Raw genomic sequence first — 16,673 nt, 5'->3', positions numbered from 1 at the left:
AGTTATGGTTCAAATTACTACTCTTGAGGAATTCATAGTTAGTCAACCGAGCTATGAAATCCTGAAATAGTAAAGCAAAATTAACTGAATTTCTATAGGATTTTTATCTTCCTTAATACTATGAAAAATTATTCTAATGTATGAGTCAGGCAGTTCAGATGATAAAGAATCTGCCTGCAATACAGGAGACCTGGGATCAATCCCTAGATCAGGGAAGATCCCCTGGAGAAGGGAATGGCAACACACTACAGTATTCTTTCCTGGAGAATCTTATGGACAGAGGGGCCTGGAGGGCTACAGTCCATAGGGTTGCAAAGAAAGAGTTGGACACAACTAAGCAACTAACACTTTCACTCCACTCCTTACCAAAAAAAAAAAAAAGAAAAAGAAAAGAAAAGAAATCTTAAAGCTTTTGTATACTTTTAGAAATTAAGCATGAGAAAGTTTATCTTATCAAACAACACATGGACAACATCTATTTATATGAGTTCATGGGTGTGTGTGTGTGAGAGAGAGAGACAGAGAGATAGAAATCAAGATCAACTTATCTAACTACAGAAATGTTGATGATTTTCAATAACATAACACCCTCCCCACAGAAAGCATCTTTAAAGATTACTGTAAAAAAGAGGCAGGTACAATGATTTAAAGATAGACCATGATTCTTTATAATATTACTTAAATCTCCTAGAAACTTGTTCATAATTTTAAATCAATTAAAATAAAAATTCTACTTTTATGATAAATTTTGAGTTGCTTTAACAAAGAAATAAATTATCTTCTGATTGTTAAGATACTTGTAGGAAGTGAAAAGCAAAAGTGAAAGTCACTCAGTCCTGTCTGACTCTTTGCAACCCCATGGGCTCTTCAGTTCTAGTGGGTTTCCCTACTTTCTTCAATTTAAGTCTGACTTTGACAATAAGGAGTTTATGATTTGAGCCACAGTCAGCTCCGAGTATTGTTTTTGCTGACTGTATAGAGCTTCTCCATCTTTGGATGCAAAGAATATATCAATCTGATTTCGGTATTGACCATCTGGTGATGTCCATGTGTAGAGACTTCTCTTGTGTTGTTGAAGAGGGTGTTTGCTATGACCAGTGAGTTCTATTGGCAAAACTCTGTTAGCCTTTGTCCTGCTTTGTTTCATACTCCAAAGCCAGATTCGCCTGTTACTCCAGGTTTCTCTTGACTTCTTACTTTTGCATTCCAGTCCCCATAATGAAAAGGACATCTTTTGGGGGTGTTAGTTCTAGAAGGTCTTGTAGGTCTTCATAGAACCACTCAACTTCAGTTCCTTCAGCATTATTGGTCAGGGCATAGACTTGGATTACTGTGATGTTGAATAGTTGACCTTGGAAATGAACAGAGATCATTCTGTCATTTTTGAGGCTGGTTCCAAGTACTGTATTTTGGACATTTTTGTTGACTATGATGGATACTCCATTTCTTCTAAAGGATTCTTGCCCACAGTCGTAGGTATAATGGGCATCTGCATTAAATTCACCCCATTCCAGTCCATTTTAGTTTGCTGATTCCTAAAATGTCAATGTTCACTCTTGCCATCTCCTGTTTGACCACTTCCAATTTCCCTTGATTCATGGACCTAACATTCCAGGTTCCTATGCAATATTGCTCTTTACAGCATCAGACCTTGTTTCTATCATCAGTTAACATCCACAGCTGGGTGTTGTTTTTCCTTTGGCTCATCTCTTCATTCTTTCTGGAGTTATTTCTCCAACTATATTCAGTAGCATATTAGGCACCTACTGACCTGGGGAGTTCATCTTTCAGGTTCTTATCTTTTTGTCATTTTATGCTATTTATGCATTCTCAAGGCAAGCATACTGAAATGGTTTGCCATTCCTTTGTCCAGTGGACCACGTTTTGTCAGAACTCTCCGCCATGACCTGTCCATCTTGGGTGATCCTACATGGCACAGCTCATAGTTTCACTGAGTTAAGCCAAGCTGTAGTGTATGTGATCAGTGTGGTTAGTTTTCTGTGACTGTGGTTTTTAGTCTGTTTGCCCTCTGATGGAGAAGGATAAGAGGCTTAAGGGGGCTTCTGAATGGGAGAGACTGACTGAGGGGAAAACTGGGTCTTGTTTGGATGGGCAGGGCCATGCTCAGTAAATCTTTAATCCAATTTGCTGTTGATGGGTGGGGCTGTCTTCTCTGTTGTTTGACCTGAGGCCAAACTGTGGTGGAGGTAATGAAAATAATGGTGACCTCCCTCAAAAGGTTCTGTGCAAGCACTGCTGCATTCATTGCCTCTGACCCTGTAGCAAGCCCCCATGAACTCACGCCTCTACAGGAGACTTCTGAACACTCTCGAGCAAGTCTAGGTCTGTCTCTTGTGGGGTGTCACTGCTCCTTTCTCCTGAGAAGGAAATCTGGGTGAGGGGAAAGGGGAAGATGAGGCACTTATCATGCCAAGAGACCATTTACTCTGACACAATGATACCTGCTTCCAAAGGGTCTTTGTTCCAGGAGTCCCAGGCACTTTAAGACATCTCTCTGAATAGCTACACATCCTTTCCTTGTAGGTAGCTCTCCTCCCAAATTTTCTTCTTGTAAAAAGAATTCACCCTCAGTGGTAAGTGTACCCAAAAATAAGACACATTGTTCAGAAAGGCTGGAATTACTGCTCTTTTGAACTGATGACCTGGCCAGGAGCTGGGGGTGGGAGAAAGGCTGGACAGCGATGGCAATCCCGCCTGGGTGGCAGGCACCAATGCACAGCCCGCAGGGCTCCTGCAGCACCAGCAGCATCCGTAGCAGCACCAGCAATGCACCCACCTCTCAGACGGACATAGCCTCCATTTCTCTTTATTTTATTTTTGACTGTGCTGGGTCTTCCTTGCTGCATTCAGGCTTTCTCTAGTTGCGGTGAGCAGAGGCTACTCACTAACAGCATTGTATGGGCTTCTCAAAGTGGTGGCTTCTTTTGTTGAGGAGCACGGGCTCAGTAGTTGTGGTGCTTAGGCTTAGCTGCCCCGTGTAATGTGAGGTATGGTACAGCATGATTAATTGGGGTGTTGTCCTCCTCATGCTCAGCCAAAGATGCACTAGGCAGGGATGAATTCTACTCCTAGTCCTGGCTCTGGCTGTGGCTCCACGGAATGAATCTCTCTACCTCTGCCCCCACCCCCAATTTGGCAACACGGAAGTTTTACCGGAACTTCTAAATCCAACAAGCTGGATTTAGAAAAGGCAGAGGAACTAGAGATCAAATTGCCAAAACCCACTGGATCACCGAAAAAGCAAAAGAGTTCCAGAAAAATATCTATTTCTGCATTATTGACTACACCAAAGCCTTTGACTGTGTGGATTGCAACAAACTGTGGAAAATTCTTCAAGAGATGGGAATATCAGACACCTGACTTGCCTCCTGAGAAATCTGTATGCAGCTCAAGAAGCAATAATTAGAACTGTACATGGAAAACCAGACTGGTTTCAAATAGGGAAAGAAGTATGTCAAGGCTGTATATTGTCACCCTGCTTATTTAACGTATATGCAGGGTACATCATGAGAAATGCTGGGCTGAAAGAAGCACAAGCTGGAATCAAGATTGTTGGGAGAAATATCAAGAACCTAAAATATGCAGATGACACCACCCTTATGGCAGAAAGCAAAGAACTAAAGAACCTCTTCATGAAAATGAAAGAGGAGAGTGAAAAAGTTGATTTAAAACTCAACATTCAGAAAACTAAGATCATGACATCTAGTCCCATCATTTCATGGGAAATAGAAGGGGAAACATTGAAAACAGTGAGAGACTTTATATTCTTGGGCCCCAAAATCACCACAGAAGGTGACTTCAGCTATGAAATTAAAAGATGCTTGCTCTTGGAATAAAAGCTATGACCAACCTAGACAGCATATTAAAAAGCAGAGATATTACTTTGCCAACAAGGGTCCATTGGGTCAAAGCTACGGTTTTTCCAGAGTTGGGCTATAGTGAGAGTTGGACTATAAAGAAAGTTGAGCACCAAAGAATTGATGTTTTTGAACTGTGGTGTTGGAGAAGACTCTTGAGAGTCCCTGGGACTGCCAGGAGATCCAACCAATAATCCTAAAGAAAATCAGTCCTGAATATTCATTAGAAGGACTGATGAAGCTGAAACTCCAATACTTTGTCCTCCTGACACGAAGAACCAACTCATCAGAAAAGACCCTGATGCTGGGAAAGATTGAAGGCTGGAGGAGAAGGGGGCAACAGAGGATGAGATGGTTGGATGGCATCACTGACTCAGTGGACATGCGTTTGAGCAGGCTCCAGGAGTTGATAACAGCCAGGGAAGCCTGGCAGGCTGCAGTCCATGGGGTCGCAAAGAGTCGGACATGACTGAGCGAGTGAACTGATGGACTTGACTGTTCAGTTCAGTTCATTTTAGTTGCTCAGTTGTCTCCAACTCTGTGACCCCAGGCACTACAGCATGCCAGGCTTCCCTGTCCATCACCAATTCCCAGAAGTTGCTCAAACTCATGTCCATCCAGTACATGATACCATTTAACCATCTCATCCTCTGTCATTCCCTTCTCCTCCCGCCTTCAGTCTTTCCCAGCATCAGGGTCTTTTGCAATGAGATAGTTCTTCACAGCAGGTGGCCAAAGAATTGGCTTGCAATGACCACTGTATTCTATGGAATTCTCAAGGCTAGAATACTGGAGTGGGTAGCTTTTCCCTTCTTCAGGGATCTTTAAAACCTAAGAATAGAACCCAGGTCTCCCATGTTGCAGGTGGATTCTCTACCAATTTAGCTGCAAGAAAAGCCCAATAATACTGGAGTGGGTAGCTTATCCCTTCTCTAGCAGATCTTCCTGACCCAGGAATTGAACCAGGGTCTCCTGCATTGCAGGTGGGTTCTTTACCAACTATAAGGGAAGCCTCACTTGTAGGAAATTATCCTTTTAATAGAATTAAAATGTTGCTTTATCATTTTTCTTGCAATTCTCCATAATTTCTTTTTCCCTTTTTAGGGAGGGTGGCTTTGTCTCAACATAATTTGAAACAAAAAGCAAGAAGTATAACATAAGAAAATCACATATACCTTTTACACAGATTCCCCAACGATGGCCCATTTTTCTTCTTTACATTTTCCTCCATTTTCCCCTTTTTCATTCTTTCTCTATAAATACACCAGAAATATATATTTGCATATACCATTATGTTTAACAAATGTGGTAAATAAAATATTTTTGTACTTAGTCATGTCTGACTCTTTGAGAATCCATGGACTGTAGCCTGCCAGGCCCCTCTGCCTCTTGCCCCCTCTTTCCCAGCAAGAATAATGGAGTGGGTTGACATCTCCTCCAACAAGGTATCTTTCTGACACTCACAAATAATTTAATGTTTATATCCCAAGGGTTAAAAAAAAAAAAAAAAAACTTTCATAACCACAGGGAAGTTTTCAAAATTAGGAAATGTAGCATAAATACAACAATATTATCTAAAAGTTCATATTCACATTTCTTGAGATGTATCAGTCTTTAACAGCCTTTTTCCTCCTTCCGTGTCACACTACACGTAATCATCATGTCTCTCTAATCTTAAGTAGATTCTGAGCATGGAAATGTGTTTTCTTTGCCTTAAATTTTCCCATATTTTAATTGCAGTAAGACTTTTGAAATACATACAAGTAAAAGCAGATTTAATTTCAAAATATCAATAAATATTTACACTGATTTAAATGATAACACATGTGTAAAACAAAATTAGAAATTACAATGAATTTTTGGGGAAGTAAGAGTATTAACATCAAATAGTTTCAGAAAACATGAGAAACTAAAGATCCTGTACTTATTTTTGCATGTGTATAAATTCTCTATTTATATAAATTTTTCTTTTAGACAAAATTGCATTGTTATCTAGTCGCTAAGTGGTGTCCAACTCTTTGCAAACCCATGGACTGCAACACAATAGGCTTTCCTGTCCTTCACTATCTCCTGGAGTTTGCTCAAACTGATGTCCATTGAGTCAGTGATGCCATTCAACCATCTCATCCTCTGTTACCCACTTCTCCTCCTGTCCTCAATCTGTCCTAGCATCAGGACCTTTTCCAATGAGCTGGTTTTTAGTATCAAGTAGCAGTCCATGGGGTTGCTGAGGGTCGGACACGACTGAGCGACTTCGCTTTGACTTTTCACTTTTGTGCATTGGAGAAGGAAGTGGCAACTCACTCCAGTGTTCTTGCCTGGAGAATCCCAGGGATGGGGGAGCCTGGTGCGCTGCTGTCTAGGGGGTCGCACAGAGTTGGACACGACTGAAGTGACTTAGCAGCAGCAGCAGCCAAGGTATTGGAGCTTCAGCTTCAGCATCAGTTCTTCCAATGAATATTCAGAATTGATTTCCTTTAGAATGACTGGTTTAATCTACTTGCTGTCCAAAGAACTCTTAAGAGTCTTTTCCAACACCACAGTTCAAAAGTTTGAATACTTCAGCACTCAGCCTCTTTATGATCCAACTCTCTCATCTGTGCATGACTACTGGAAAAACCATTACTTTTCTTTTTTTAGATGTCAGGAAATTAAATAGTATTTTCATTAAAATCGCAGAGAAATTTTATTTGAGCTAATTTTAGAACATGTAACTTTCCTTATGTTCCCCTTAAATATCCACTGCTTGAGAGGAATATCTATAAATATATTTGTAAGCCTTAAAACTATAGAAAGTTGAAGCAGGCAATCAATACTTTTGAGTGCCAAGTATGTAAAAAAGAATAGAGAATACAATAGTGGTAGAGGTGTTTTAAGTTGGCTATTACCACACAAAGTAGAAACTGCTACAGCCATAGTTGTGCTTTTCTAGTGCAGAAATCTTTTGTCATTTGTCCTTTATATTTTCAAGCCCAAAGCCTGGATCATAATCTTGCAGATAGGAAGCAGTTAAATTCTATGCTTAATTTATACATGGAATTGCTAACTTGGTTGAAAAACTGGTTAAATTTAAAAAAATATACACTTTAAATTAAATAAAGAATGGGTATACAAAATGTTCAGAAAAAAGAAACAAAAAGAACATGCAAAGCCATATGCCTTAAATCACAAAATAATTGCTTTCAATGGCAATTATTTGTTGAACTTAACCTTTTATTTTTTAAAGACACTTAATAGTACCCTGCAGAAACAAAGATTAAGCATATTGGAGTAAACTCTAAGAAGGAGAAAGAAAAAATTTAAATAAACACTATTTTTTCCTCTCTGTGTTCTCAGGTAGTGGGCCTTCTCCCATACTTGCCAGCTCTTGACACAATCTTAAAAAAACTGAATAAAATTCAGTAGCTTTTTTTTTCCTTATAAGGCCCATTTAATCTCAAAGGAGATGTATTCTGTAGGTATTTTCATATTTTGTTTACAACTGAAGCCTCATGATTAGGATACAAGAGAGAAGAAAATGCTTTCTTTTCCTTTTCAACATGAAATGAGTGCTAAGATTTGGATGTAATGTTTTTGGATCCTCTAAAACTTCAAGTGTTCCCCAAATCTTGGGATGGTTATACAATAGATAGTCAAATTTATGTGGCATACTGAAGTAACATCTGAGATACATAGAAATTTAGGAGAGGGACTCCATTAACATATTAAAAATGACAACTTCTAAAGTTTACACTGGTGTTTTCTCTGTCACTTGGGTAATGTTTTTATTGTGATAGGATATTAACAATATATGGAAAAAACATAGAATTGCTGGTAAAATTTTCCTTCTTGGAGAGATACAAAATTAGATCATTCATGGTTTCAGTTAGCATAATATAGTCAATCTTTCTCAATATCTCTGTTTCCCTTGCTGACCCAAAACAAATGGCTTCCTATTATTTCTCTATCAAAACATTGGCTTATTCAGAATCAACACTGAATTACAATTAGAGATCTGCAACCATCGTGAGTCACTTGCAAGTACTCTGCACAGTGGAAGAGTTGACAGTTCATCATGTACTGGTTTTCAAAGAATGAACGCTAAGCGTATCTCATTAGCTGACCTCTTGCCAGAAAAGATGAGAAAGTTTTCTCCTTCTTTTTGGGAAAGAGGAGACAATACTTCGCGACAAAAGTCCATCTAGTCAAAGGTATGGTTTTCCAGTAGTCATGTACATATGTGAGAATCGAAGCTGAGCACCAAAGAATTGATGCTTTTGAACTACGTTGTTGGAGAAGGTTCTTGAGAGTCCCTTGGACTGCAAGGAGATCAAACCAGTCAATTCTCAAGGAAGCCAGTCCTGAATATTCACTGAAGGACTGATGCTGAAGCTAAAGCTCCAATACTTTGGCCACCTGGCTGTGAATAACTGACTTCCTGGAAACCTGATGCTTGGAAAGATTGAGGGCAGGAGGAAAAAGGGATAACAAAGAATGATATGATTGGACAGCATCACCAACTTGATGGACATGAGTTTGAGCAAGCTCCAAGAGTTGGGGATGGACAGGGAAGCCTGGCATGCTGCAGTCCTTGGGGTCACAAAAAGTTGAACACGACTGAGTGACTGAACTGAACTGATTTTCATGGGAAATGAGCTCTCCCTTTGCTGGCCTCCTGGCTACTTTTTTGAGATTTTGTTCAGTAATTTTTATATTTCCCCCTTTTGATCAAACTATTTCTCTCAAAGCAAGAGTTAATTTTTTTGCTTTCAACAGCTTTTTCCCCCACATGCAAGAAAGGTCTTTCCCTGGGCTTAATGTCTCACATCAGAAAGAAAGTGCACAAACTGAAAACTTACTGATGTCACATTCAATTAATAAGGATTGTTAGGAAGGAAAACTCTTAGGCATATTTTATCAAAAGTCAGTGTTATAAAAATCATAGACATTGGAGTAATATGAAGCATTATATTATAACCAATTATTTGATGGACAAACTTCAAACAGGCCTGATTCAAATGTCTTAAGAAAGCTCTATCATAAGTTGTCATCAGTTTCAATTCCTGGAAACCTTTACTTTAAGTTTACCAGATGATGTGCAAATCCAGTAAGGACTTGATGCTTTCTTTATCTTTGTCCTGGAAATTCTAGAGACTATTTCCTGGAATTCAGTGGCACAAGGGTTGGTCAGCAGTACCTGATAGGAACCTTTCCAGTGAAGTTAAAGAGAGTTCTTCTGGAGGTGTCTTTTTCAATAGATGAAATCTCTAGGGTGAAAGATGTGATGTCCAGGGTCTTTTTCTCCTGAGAAAACATTGTGAATAATTGCTATATCAAAACACGTTTGCTTTTAATAGAAACAATATGACTTTTGGCTTTTATTTCAGCCAAAACATTTGTTCAGGTTTTCCCATATAATGCAATGGGAAATTTTGAATGAATTTTTTGGCAAAATCAATAATATTGGAGCATTTCTATTTTTATTATTTGTGTATGAAAAGAACCAAGTGCATTGATGTCCTGTAAATATCTCAAAGGATCAGAGTTTATGAGTTCCAAAAGGAGTGGATCTGATATTTAGAAAAACCAAAGAATGCTTTTGGCAAAGGAATTTGACTTTTGCCAGTTGAGTCTTAAGAGTGTGCTAGACTAAACAGAGAACTGATCGTGGCTAGTGCAATCAAACTCTTATAAAACTGTCTAATTGCACACCCTTTCTTAACTGCCTGAGTGGCAAAATGGAGTCCTCAATTATTATAAATTTCTAGAGGACTTCCATAGGTAAAGACAATACATTCCGAAAGAATTTTGACCACAGAAGAAGCAGTAACCTGTCTGAAAGGGAAAACTTTAGTCTAGAGTGAAAATATAGAGCATGACTAAACATATATCCATGAGACTGAGAATGTAGAAAAAAAAGTCCCATTGCTAATATTCAAATGGTCTATTAGGTAGCTGAAAGCGTTTGTGAGCAGTATGAACAGGCTTTCTTGTTTTGTACTTTGGACCAATGGGACAGTGAAGTAGGCACGTTTCACAAACTTGTTAATCTTTCTCCAGCAATATTGACTCATGAATGGTATTATTTTGTCATTAGACCATTGGTTTAATCTATGCACAGTGGTTAAGAGTTGGAATTTTAGTCACTGATGTAATACTGGGTTGCTATTTGGTATAAATAAGGGTTTTCTCTTTTTATCAAACTAAGGATTGTTGAATATGCAATCTTGCTTTTCCTTTATTGAGGCTAAATTGTTGGGTTCTCAGCAAGATTTCTCACAATGTATCATTTGGGGAAATATCTCTTTGAACCATGACAGTAGTTTGGCTGCTATTGGTTCCTATAAGGTGAGGTTTTTTTTTTTTTTTTGTGTGTGTGTGTGTGTGTGTGTGTGTGGAATGTCAGCAAGAGGATTTCCCTTAGATTCCAGGGAGTCGAGTTAAAAATGCTCTGGAAATTAATAGTAGTTGAAGCAGCAGGTAAAAATATCACATCCAATAATTTCTGAATATGAGACCATTTCCAATCTTATTTCTGCTAGATGTATGAAAACCATGTTGCTTCTACAATATTCCAAAATCGTGACCTACTCCAAAAGTATATTTACTATCAGTTCAGTCCAGTGGCTCAGTGGTATCTGACTCTTTACGACTCCATGAATCACAGTAACGCCAGGGCTCCCTCTCCATCACCAACTCCCAGAGTTCACTTAAATGTGTGTCCATCGAGTCGGTGATACCATCCAGCCATCTCATCCTCTGTTGCTCCCTTCTACTCCTGCCCCCAGTTCCTCCAGCATCAGGGTCTTTTCCAATGAGTCAACTCCACATGAGGTGGCCAATGAATTGGAGTTTAAGCTTTAGCCTCATTCCTTCCAAAGAACACCCAGGACAGACCTCCTTTAGCATGGACTGATTGGATCTCCTTGCAGTCCAAGGGATTCTCAAGAGTCTTCTCCAACTCCACAGTTCAAAAGCATCAATTCTTTGGCGCTCAGCTTTCTTCACAGTTCAACTCTCACATCCATACATGACCACTGGAAAAACCATAGCCTTGACTAGACGGACCTTTGTTGGCAAAGTAATGTCTCTGCTTTTCAACATGTTATCTAGGTTGGTCATAACTTTCCTACCAAGGAGTAAGCGTCTTTTAATTTCATGGCTGCAGTCACCATCTGCAGTGATTTTCCCCATCTATTCCCATGAAGTGATGGGACCAGATGCCATGATCTTCGCTTTCTGAATGTTGAGTTTAAGCCAACTTTTTCACTCTCCTCTTTCACTTTCATCAAGAGGCTTTTAGTTCCTCTTCACCTTCTTCCATAAGGGTGGTGTTATCTGCACATCTGAGGTTACTGATATTTCTCCTTGCAAACTTGATTCCAGCTTGTGATTCTTCCAGCCCAATGTTTCTCATGATGTACTCTGCATATAAGTTAAATAAGCAGGGTGACAATATACAGCCTTGACATATTTATTTTCCTATTTGGAACCAGTCTGTTGTTGCATGTCCACTTCTAACTGTTGCTTCCTGACCTGCATATAGGTTTCTCAAGAGACAGGTCAGGTGCTCTGGTATTCCCTTCTCCTTCAGAATATTTACTATAGGTATAAATAAATACTGTTATTTTTGCCATTGGCTAAAGTACAAGCCTGTGTAAGAACATATAATTCAGCTTGTTGGGCTGAAGTATCTGTCAGGAAAAATGTTACCACAAAAGGAGTTAAGCAAAACTAATGCAATATTTGCCATTGTCACCTTTAAATAACAACCATCAGTGAACCATGAGAAGGCAACATTACCAAAGTTAATTTCTAGCAAATCACTGGAATGAGTTAAGGAGATGATCTATCAGTGATATTCAGTTGTAAGGGACTAAGCCTTTGACAGAGGGGGAGAGAAAAATGGGATAAGATTCAGTTAAATTCATTTGCTCAGTCCTGTCCGAGTCTTTGTGACCCCATGAATTGCAGCACGCCAGGCCTTCCTGTCCATCAACTCCCGGAGTTCACTCAGACTCACGTCCATTGAGTCAGTGATGCCATCCAGCCATCTCATCCTCCATTGTCCCCTTCTTCTTCTGCCCCTACTCCCTCCCAGCATCAGAGTCTTTTCCAATGAGTCAACTCTTGGCCTGAGGTGGTCAAAGTACTGGAGTTTCAGCTTTAGCATCATTCCTTCCAAAGAAATCCCAGGGCAGATTTCCTTTAGCATGGATTGATTGGATCTCCTTGCAGTCCAAGGGCCTCTCAAGAGTCTTCTCCAACACCACAGTTCAAAAGCATCCATTCTTCAGCTCTCAGCTTTCTTCACAGTCCAACTCTCACATCCATACATGACCACAGGAAAAACCATAGCCTTGACTAGATGGACCTTAGTCGGCAAAGTAATGTCTCTGCTTTTGAATATGGTACCTAGGTTGGTCATAACTTTTCTTCCAAAGAGTGTCTTTTAATTTCATGGCTGTACTCACCATCTGCAGTGATTTTGGAGTGCAAAAAAAAAAAAAAAAAGTCTGACACTGTTTTCCACTGTTTCCCCATCTATTTTCCATGAAGTGATGGGACCAGATGCCATGATCTTCATTTTCTGAATGTTGAGCTTTAAGCCAACTTTTTCACTCTCTTTTACTTTCGTCAAGAGGCTTTTTAGTTGCTCTTCACTTTCTGTCATAAGGGTGGTGTCATCTACATAGCTGAGGTTATTGATATTTCTCCTGGCAATCTTGATTCCAGCTTGTGCTTCCTCCAGCCCAGCATTTCTCATGATGTACTCTGCATAGAAGTTAAATAAGCAGGGTGACAATATACAGCCTTGACGTACTCCTTTTCCTATTTGGAAACTCTGTTGTTGCATGTCCAGTTCTAACTGTTATTTCCTGACCTGCATATAGGTTTCTCAAGAGGCAGGCACGTGGTCTGGTATTCCCATTTCTTTCAGAATCATCACAGTTTATTGTGATCCACACAGTCAAAGGCTTTGGCATAGTCAATAAAGCAGAAATAGATGTTTTTCTGGAACTCTCTTGCTTTTTCCATGATCCAGCGGATGTTGGCAATTTGATCTTTTTCTTCTGCCTTTTCTGAAACCAACTTGAACATCTGGTAGTTCAGAGTTCACATATTGCTAAATCCAGGCTTGGAGAATTTTGAACATTACTTTACTAGCATGGGAGATGAGTGCAATTGTGTGCTAGTTTTAGCATTCTTGGCATTGTCTTTCTTTGGGATTGAAATGAAAGTTGACCTTTTCCAGTCCTGTGGCCACTGCTGAGTTTTCCAAATTTGCTGGCATATTGAGTGCAGCACTTTCACAGCATCATCTTTCAGGATTTGAAATAGCTCAACTGGAATTCCATCACCTCCTCTAGTTTTGTTCGTAGTGATGCTTTCTAAGACCGACTTGACTTCACTTTCCAGGGTGTCTGGCTCTAAATGAGTGGCCACACCTTCGTGATTATCTTGTTCTTGAAGATATTTTTGCACAGTTCTTCTGTGTATTCTTGCCATCTCTTCTTAATATCATCTGCTTCTCTCAGGTCCATACATTTCTGTCCTTTATTGAGTCCATCTTTGCATGAAATGTTCCCTTGGTATCTCTAATTTTCTTGAAGAGATCTCTACTCTTTCCCATTCTGTTGTTCGCCTCTATTTCTTTGCATTGATCGGTGAGGAAGGCTTTCTTATCTCTTGCTATTTTTTGGAACTCTGTATTCAGATGCTTATATCTTTTCTTTTCTCCTTCGCTTTTCACTTCTCTTCTTTTCACAGAAGAGAATCGCTATTTGTACGGCATCCCCAGACAGCCATTTTGCTTTTTTGCATTTCTTTTCATGAGGATGGTCTTGATCCCTGGCTCCTGTACAGTGTCATGAACCTCATTCCATAGTTCATCAGGCACTCTACCTATCAGATCTAGGCCCTTAAATCTATTTCTCACTTCCGCTGTATAATCATAAGGGATTTGATTTAGGTCATACCTGAATGGTCTAGCGGTTTCTCCTACTTTCTTCAATTTGAGTCTGAATTTGGTAATAAGGAGTTCATGATGTGAGCCACAGTCAGCTCCTGGTCTTATTTTTGTTGACTGTATAGAGCTTCTCCATCTTTTGCTGTAGAGAATATAATCAGTCTTATTTAGATGTTGACTATCTGGTGATGTCCATGTGTAGAATCTTCTCTGGTGTTGTTGGAAGAAGGTGTTTGCTATGACCAGTGCATTTTCTTGGCAAAACTCTTATTAGCCTTTTCCCTGCTTTTTCCACATTTCAAGGCCAAATTTGCCTGTTACTCCAGGTGTTACTTGACTTCCTACTTTTGCATTCCAGTCCCCTATAATGAAAAGGACATCTTTTGGGGGCGTTAGTTTTAAAGGTCTTATAGGTCTTCATAAAACCGTTCTTCAGTGTTACTGATTGGGGCATAGACTTGGATTACTGCAATATTGAATGATTTGCCTTGGAGATGAACAGAGATCATTCTGTCGTTTTTGAGATTCCATCCAAGTACTGCATTTTGGGCTCTTTTGTTGACCATGATGGCTACTCCATTTCTTCTGAGGGATTCCCGCCTGCAGTAGTAGATATAATGGTCATCTGAGTTAAATTCACCCACTCCAGTCCATTTTAGTTCATTGATTCTTAGAATGTTGGCGTTCACTCCTGCCATCTCTTGTTTGACAACTTCCAATTTGCCTTGATTCATGGACCTGACATTCCAGGTTCCTATGCAATATTGCTCTGTAATTGCTTCTATCACCAGTCACATCCACAACTGGGTATTGTTTTTGCTTTGGCTTCATCCCTTCATTCTTTCTGCAGTTATTTCTCCTCTGGTCTCCAGTAGCATATTGGGCACCTACTGACCTGGGGAGTTCCTCTTTTGGTATACTATCATTTTGCCTTTTCATGCTCTTCATGGGGTTCTCAAGGCAAGAATACCAAAGTGGTTTGCCATTCCCTTCTCCGTGGACCACATTCTGTCAGACCTCTCCACCATGACCCGCCCGTATTGGGTTGCCCCGGGGGTATGGCTTGGTTTCATTGAGTTAGACAAGGCTGTGGTCCTAGCATGATTAGATTGACTAGTTTTCTGTGAGTATGGCTTCATTGTGTCTGCCCTCTGATGCCCTCTTGCAACATCTACCATCTTATTTGGGTTTCTCTTACCTTGGGCGTGGGGTATCTCTTCACGCCTGCTCCAGCAAAGCCCAGCCACTGCTCCTTACCTTGGATGAGTGATATCTCCTTACTGCTGCCCTTCCTGACCTTTAACGTGGGATAGCTCCAGAAGGTTATGTTCAAAATCCTTCAAACGAGGCTTTAACAGTACATGATTTGAGAACTTCCAGATATACCAGCTGTATTTAGAAGAGCCAGTGGTACCAGAGACCAAATGGCCAAAATTCACAGGATCATGGAGAAATCAAGAGAATTACATGAAAACATCTACTTCTGCTTCATTGACTACCCTAAAGTCTTTGACTATGTGGATCACAACAAACTGGAAAATTCTTCAAGAGATAGGAGTACCAGACCATCTTACTTGCCTCCTGAGAAACCTGAATGTGGATCAAGAAGCAACAGTTAAAACTGGACAGAAAAAACTGACATGTTCCATGTTGGAAATGTAGTACCACAAGGCTGTATACTGTCACTCTCCTTATTTAACTTATATGCAGAGTGCATCTTGCAAAATGCCAGCCTGGATAAATCACAAGCTGGTATCGAGACTGCCAGGAGAAATATTAACATTCTCAGATATGCAGAAGATACCACTCTAATGAAGAAAGTGAAGAGAAACAAAAGTGCTTCTTGATGGGGGTGAAAGCAGAGAGTGAAAAAACTGGCTTGAAACTCAGCATTAAAACAAATTAAGACCTTGGTCTCCAGTCCCATCACTTAATGGTAAGTAGAAGGGCAAAAAGTGGAATAGATGACAGATTTTATTTTCTTGGGCTCCAAAGTCAATGCAGACAGTGACTGCAGCCCTGAAATTAAAAGACAATTGATCTTTAGAAGGAAACCTATTTCAAACATAGACAGTGTATTAAAAAAGCAGAGACATCACTTTGACAACAAAGGTCGATATAGTCAAAGCTATAGTTCTGTGTGTGTGTGTTTTTTTTTTTTTTTTTCCAGTAGTCGTGTATGGGTGGGAGAGTTGGACCATAAAGAAGGCTGAGCTCTGAACAATCCATGCTTTCAAATTGTGGTGCCAGAAAAGACTCTTGAGAGTCCCTTGGACAGCAAGATAAAACCAGTAAATCCAAAGGGAAATCAACCCTAAATATTCACTGGAAGGACTGATGTTGCAGCTGAAGCTCCAATACTTTGGCCACCTGATGTGAAGAGCTGACTCATTGGAAAAGGCCCTGATGCTGGGGAAGATTGAAGACATAGGAGAAGGGGGTGGCAGAGGATGAGATACTTAGATAGTATTGCCAATACAATGGATATGAATTTGAGCAAACTCCTGGACTGAAAAGCCTGGAATTCTGCTGTCCTTGGGGTTACAAAGAATAGGACATGACTTAGTGACTGAACAATATATACTTTAACATGCTAATCTCCCAGTTGTAGTACTAGAGAGTTTTCAGGATGTTCCTAATTTCTATTTTTAATCTAACTGTGGGTTTTGTTCTCCAAGAACACACATCTAAAAGAGCTGATAATGTTAGGGAAATCAGGTTGATAGGTTTGAATGACTCTGCTAAAACCCTCAGAAAATCTATGAGCAATTTCAGTTACTATTGGACAATCTCTGAAGAAATTAAGGATTTAACCTCTCAACTTTTCATGATGCTTAATTTTAAAT

The sequence above is a fragment of the Ovis aries genome, chromosome 3, assembly GCF_016772045.2.
Source record: "Ovis aries strain OAR_USU_Benz2616 breed Rambouillet chromosome 3, ARS-UI_Ramb_v3.0, whole genome shotgun sequence".
NCBI lineage: Eukaryota > Metazoa > Chordata > Mammalia > Artiodactyla > Bovidae > Ovis > Ovis aries.
Note: the sequence above shows the minus strand (reverse complement) of the source record.